The sequence below is a fragment of the Panthera tigris genome, chromosome D4, assembly GCF_018350195.1.
Source record: "Panthera tigris isolate Pti1 chromosome D4, P.tigris_Pti1_mat1.1, whole genome shotgun sequence".
Lineage (NCBI taxonomy): Eukaryota > Metazoa > Chordata > Mammalia > Carnivora > Felidae > Panthera > Panthera tigris.
In genome coordinates, this window is record NC_056672.1 from 17,317,593 (window position 1) to 17,324,654 (window position 7,062).

Consider the following 7,062-nt stretch of genomic DNA (forward strand, 5'->3'; position numbering starts at 1 on the left):
CTTTTCTGGCATCTTCTCCTCTGACTACCTTGAAAGCAGATTTGTGAAAGATTTCATCATCCTTTCCTCCCCCATCCCTCATTCTCATTCACTTTACAGACGCTTCCTCTGGAAGCACACGCATTGCCATGATTCTAACTAATATCCATATTTTGATGATTCTCAATTCTTTTCCTAATCCAAATGTGTGTGTCAAGTACCAGGATCGCACTTCCAACAGCGTGACGGATGTCTTCATCTGTCAGACCAGCTCAACATGGCAAAGTTCTCATGTATGTATTGTATTCCTTCTACCCACAGTGCTATTCTCTGCCAGATCCATATATCAAAATCCCTCTTACCCTTCAAAACCTACTTTAATGTCATCTTCTTCGAAACTTGCCTAATTCCTTCAGGTAGATTTCATCACTCTGTCTTTTGGCTCCACTCTGGTGAATTTCTTCCAACAAACACTTCTTGATAATTGACTCTATGTCAAGCCCCAGAGAAAGAGAAATGAAAGCAGCTCACACACCGGCAAAGAAGTCACTGCAGAGGTACAAGTTCCTCTAGTAAAGGACACACACAAGAGAATCTGATAAGGCTATGGTTTTCAAAGTGTGATTTGTGGACTCCTGGGGGTTCCCCGAGACTCTCTCAGGGGGTCCACAGGAGAAAAACTACTTTCATAATAATGTTAAGACAGTATTTGCTTATATACTTTGATATTTGCACTGATGAAGCAATAGTGGATACATTTCATGGTGCCTTACAACGAACCAAGAGAGCAGCACTAAACTGCTAGTTGTTGGATTCTTCCCTTCACCCACTTACTATAAAAGAAAAGGCCAATTTCATTTGAGAAGGTCCTTTTTGAATCAGTAAAAATAATTAATTTTAAATCTCAGCCCGTGGGTATAAGTTTGTTTCTTGTTTTTGTTTTTTGGTTTGTTTGGTTTTTTTAGTAGTCTGTGGGACAAAATGAGAAATACCCCTAAGGTACTTCTGCTGCATTCTGAAGTACGATGATTATATTGAGAGAAAGCACTTTTCGTGTTTTCGAGTATAGGTGTTCGAGTTGTAAGGTGTTCGAGTATTTCTGTGAAATAGCATCTTTTAATGAAAGAATGCCTGATGAGAAAACTGTGGTTATTTAAACTTACTTAGGTATTTGGCAAATATTTCTTAAAAGTGAGTGAGTGAGCCTGTCTCTTATGCGAAACAACTGACTATATTTCTCGCTAATGGTAAAATTCAAGCTTGCAAGTGAAAATTAGAATTTTGGAAAACATATTCACCTTTAAGTTTGACAGATCCCTAATATTTAAGGATTATTTTAGATTGGTGGTGATGTTAACAATGTGATGTTTAAAAAAAAAATATTATACGAGATGTGTCAACATTTGGAAGATCCAAATAACTCAGCAAACCAGTGTTTTCCCAATGATCAATGCGCGATGTTAGAAAATCATTCATGGGTCAGAGATCCTTTCAAAGTGAAAGATAGACCAGTAAATTTTTAATTTCACAGAGTAGAAAAGTTCATTGAAATGGTTTTAGATTCCACATTACAACTAAAAAAAACCCTGCAACTTGGCAAGTTTTGATATGGAATACCCACAATTATCTGAAAAAAGTATTAAAATACTCCCCCCTCTTCCAGCTACATATCTGTATGAGGCCAGATTTTCTTCATATTCTTCAACTAAAACAACGTATCTCCAGCAGATTGAATGCAGAAGCAGATTTGGGAAACCAGCTGCCTTCTATTGCGCCAGACATTAAAACGATTTTCAAAAATATAAAACAACCCTACTCTTCTCACTATTTTTTTTGTTTCAGAAAATACACTTTGTTAGAAAAATAATTTTCCAAAAAGAAAGAAGTCCAATCATGATTTTCATACAGGTGTTGAAAGAAACACAGGTTCAAGCTCTTATTCTACCTGTAAGTCAACAAGGGAACCACAAACAGATACCACAAACAGTTCAAAAAATAAGTTAAACTCAAATTTATATGGAGTAAAGATAGGTTGAAGTGAATTGTTAATGGAGGCAAAACAGTTTTTTCCAATCTTGTCCTTATCAGACAGGTGAGAATTTACATGTCTACATCTACAATTTATAGAGTTATTAAATAGCTTAAAGAAAAAAATTTAGAGTTCAATAATCCAGAAGTGATGTCCTCTAGACAATATGTAGGTTCCCATTGAAATAAATTTTTTCTCAATAAATAAATTTTTATTAAAAAATGTTAGCTACTATTTTTTTTTAAAATAACATAATATATCAATATTTAACAATTTTTCATTTTACATTTCTAGTATGGCAAATTTAGATAAATGTAGCCCATACAAACAAAAACTCTCTGGGAGGGCCCTCAATAATTCGTAAGAGTATGAAGGGGTCCCGTGACAAAAAAATTTGAGAACCACTGTGGTAAGGATTCAAGAAATTAGCTAACCCCATGCCTGCATGCTCCCTGCTATTAGGAATCCCTCAAAGGTCAACCAACCCTATATCTATCTGGTCTAATTTCTTCCAGAGAAAACTGGGCATATTCTCTTCTCCCTCTCCCTCTCCCAGTACCTGAATACTGCTACAAGTAGGTCATTTGGACCACTTCAGATGAACGAAACTCATCATGGTCTGTACCTCCACAAAGGCTGTTGGCAAAATATACATTACTCTGGTCCTCTTTCAACCCAACTTTCCCCTAACCCCCTTTATCCTAAGCCTTTGTATTGTCCCCCAGATTCATAACAAATGAATTTTTCCCTTTTCTTGACCTCATTATTAAATATTTTTCCATGTGGGGGTGCCTGGTGGCTTAATCAGTTAAGCATCTGATTTCAGCTCAGGTCATGATCTCACGGTTCAGTTCATGAGTTCGAGCCCCCATGTCAGGCTCTATGCTGACAGCTCAGAGCCTGGAACCTGTTTCAATTCTGTGTCTCCCTTTCTCTCTGCTCCTTCCCAGCTCATGCTCTCTCTCTCTCTCTCTCTCTCTCTCTCTCTCTCTCTCTCAAGTAAATGAACATTTAAAAACAAATCTCTAAATGTTTTTCACATCCCGTTATCCTGAAGCCTGACCCTCCCCTGAAAGTGCTCCTTCCCTGGCTGCTTTATTGTGTTGCAGTTGATCATTTCCCACATATCTTAAAGTCAGGAGGCAGCGTGGGCATTCTCCTACTTCCCACTATTGTTCTGAGGCCAATAATCCACCCTTTTATGCACAAATAAGGTTAATTTGAAGCCAATACCATCCACCTCCTACTCTCGTTGCCATCAACCACCTCATCTGTTCCAAGCTACTGAAGACTTAGCCGTGGGTTGACTGTCTTCTGATTGGATTTGTTATCATTCTGGATGAAACCCCCTGCCCATTTCATGAAATTTTCAAGTTTCAAGACATTCCACGCCCCCCCCCCCCATCTCCCATGATCATATCCTAAAATTTGTCATCACCAAACATGGCTTCCCTCTAACCAAATCTCACACTTCCTGGTCCGTCACCTGTTCTGCTACTTCCTTCAACCTCCTATTCTCACTGCATCTGTTCTTCAGTTTTCTTTGCGATCTCTTCTCCCTATTCCTTCAGCTCTCCTCCTCACCTCATTTTTCAGTCCCATCATGACCATGAGGCAAATTTCTTCAGACACCCTTTTGCCCAAGTTTTCAATTCTCAGCGTCCTCCTTTCCTCTCCCATGTGCCCAGGAGACTCCTTGTTTTACAGATTTCCAACGAGTTGCCTTTTCTGCTCCCACTCACAGGTTGCTAAGTGCCACACATGAAGGTTGGTGCCACTGCAATTTCCTGTGCTCTAATTGCGTGCAGCCTCTAAAGATGCTGTAAATGCATACATGGTCTGAGTGAACTCTCTCCAACTTCTGCCATACCTCAGCAGCCCTCTCCACCTCTACCTTTTCCTCCTGTGCATCCAGAGGGCATTTGCATCCTTCCTTCATACATGCATCATGAGAGGGTGCCATCATGTGAGAACTTTTAATTTCCTACCACTCCCACGGACAATTAGATCTATATGTATCTCTGCTTCCTCTTCTCTGGTCACAGTGGATGCATCAGAAGGTGTTCTTTCTGAGGTTAATCTCTGTGACTGCAAGATGGGGCAGATAGGAGTTGTGTCGTGGGTTGAAGGATGTAGTCAAACGGCAGTGATCCCATGAACAGGGGTCAGGAAATAAAGACCCTCGTTTCACTTATTTTCCATGCTCTTCTCTTCCTGGTGCTTCCCATTGACTGAACCCTGTTAGAAGCCAGAGAGGAGGGAGCCCATCCGTGCAATCTATACAGTGTCAATCTCCAGGGATGCAGGGCAGAGGAGAGAAGCTGGAGAGTTAGATCTAGAAGGTCAAAGGAAAATATCCAGCCCATCCTCCTCTCTCAGGGCTGGGAACTGAGAAGGACCTTATGTGACCCCCAGGGCATGCCCAGAGTTCCAACCAGTTAATGTGTAGGGGCAGGAGAGCAGAGAGGATTGCACTAGGACCCTCGCTCCATATCCTTCCGTACATCAGGTTCTCTAGCTGGAAAAGAGTTTGACATTCCATCGACAGTACTCTCAAAAGGGAAGACAGCACCCTCACACCTTTCCCCTTGTCTGCCTGCCCAGCGACCCTGTAGAAGACCCTTCTGTGGGTGTGTCACACGTCCCTTTCCCTTAATCCATTTCTGGTACATGAGGACACTTGCACTCTTCCACATGGAGTTCCCAGAGGATCTCACCCGAGGCTCAGAAGGCTCAAGCAGCAGTTCAGTAAAACAATTACTTACCTAAGGAGTTCTTTTCAAGACCACCCGCTCATTGGGTTAAATGCAAAATGGGTGCGTTCAGAGAGAGGTAAGATAACAATATTTTCCACTTCTTCCTACGAAAGCTAACTTAACTCTTCCTTGCTCCAGACCACATCGAAGCAGCCCCAACTACCGCGGCAAGAGGCTGCTTTCGATCTTAAGTGTATAGGCTTCTATCGGTCATAGAAAGTAATCTGTATTCGGTCACCATGCCTCAGAAATTAAGCCAGGAGAACTCCCACGTTCTACGCCTTGTCACAAATAAATATGTCCAAGCTACGTTAATGTCGTACTTAACATACTGTAATACGATTGAGGAGATGAATATCTGCCTTTTTATTTAGCTTTGAGGTTCGATTGGGAAGGTCTGGGGAGCGGCCAGATCTGGGTTGCAAGCAAATCCCCTTCTCTGAGATCAGAGCTGATAATGGGAGAGGAAGGCACCCAGCGACAAGGAGCTCCTTACAAAAGACTTCCTTGAGGTCCCTGTTTACATAGGCAAATTACTCACCAGGGTGGCTCCTGAGCCCCTGCCTGCTGTTTCTGAGCCAGTGATTTATCCCAACTAGAGACTTATTAAAAATGTACCCTCCGCTCTTCAGAGAACAAATATGAAAATCTGGTTTCTGAAGATACCAGAACCATTTGTTTTTGAAGCTGGCAGCCCTGGCTGTGAACACCGCTCCAGGACGGACGCCGTCGGTGGAAGGAGGAGTCATGTATTTTTCAGAACAAGCTTTTCCCCTTTCATCCACAAGAAACAATAAAATATTAAGTACGGTATGAAAAAATTAAAGCATTTTGAAAGGGAAAGAGCAAGCCAGTCACACACCCTGACTGTCAGCCTCTACAGGGAGCCTGTCTGATAATAGGGGAGAGAAAGTGGTCTGGGACCCGGGCTGGCTCATCGCTGCTTCTGTTTCCCTCCAGAGCTGGCTGCCCCCCGCTGGGGCTGGGTGACGGCCCCGCCCCTCCCTGGCTGTGAAGGGGACTGGGAGGCACGGGGCGTCTTTGAGGTGTCTGTCCAAAGTCTAGCCAGCACCCTCTTCTAACGAGCTAGTTGAAAAGTGAGAAAGTCAGCCGGCTACCTAGTTTAGCTGCTTCCTCTTCGTGAGCGGAAACAGATGGCTTGTTAGGACAAACACTTGAGTATGAGCGGCAGTTCACCCTTTTACCCGCCATGTGGACTCGGAAAAATTATTCATCTCCTCCGAGATCCATTTTCTCGTCAGGAAAAATGGAGATCACAGTATCTACTATCCACCTGGAGGGATTGACTGCAATCAGAAAGTTCCTGGCCCATCATAATCCCAGAAGCAAACACTCGTGTGTACTTTGGCTACGCTAAGCTTTCTCCAAGCAGTGTATGGATTAACTCATTTAATCCCAAGGTAGCCACATGACATGTGCTATTTTTGTCACCACTGGACAGATAAACAAACTGAGGCACAGAAGGTAACTTGCCCTAAAACACATACGTGCGTAGAAGACAGAGTCAGGATTCAAACCCAGGCAGCCCAGGCCTGGCTCTCAATTTCTAGACCTGTGCTCATCACTTTAGAAGCGTCTTACACGGGTTAATGTTTATTTTCCCCTACCGGTAGTGACAATGTGTTTTCTCTTCCCAGAGAAACAACAGGGAGTTTTGCTCTCATTATTTTTGTTTAGACATGGCTCCCGTGAATTCGAGAGAGCATCTTCGGATTCTGGCTTTCTTTTTTTGCAGTCTGTGGTCTTCATTTTCATTAAGAAGTCCAACACACTGAGGGTTGAGACTATTTGATTTAAGTCTACCCGGGTCCAAAAGACTCCTGCTGATTTAGTTACACTGATGGACAAGCACCTGGTTGTTTAAGAATTTTCAATTTTCATCAGGTTGTCAGGGAATTGTGGGGACATTTTAAAGCCGGAGAATCACAGATCGTCAAGATGCAAACACAGAGTTATGATGCTGTCAATGAACTTAGACATCAATTGCCAATCAACACCCTTTGCTTAGCAAAAAATGAGTCACTGTTGGGGCACCTGGGTGGTTCAGTCGGTTAAGTGTCTGACTTCTGCTCGGGTCATGATCTCGCAGTTTGTGAGGTTGAGCCCCACATCGGGCTCTCTGCTGACAGCTCAGAGCCTGGAGCCTGCTTCGGATTCTGTGTCTCCTCTCTCTCTCTGCCCCTCCCCTGCTCATACTCTGCGTGTGTGTCTCTCTCTCAAAAATAAATAAACATTAAAAAAATTTTTTTTAAATGAGTCACTGTCACCTTTGGAGGT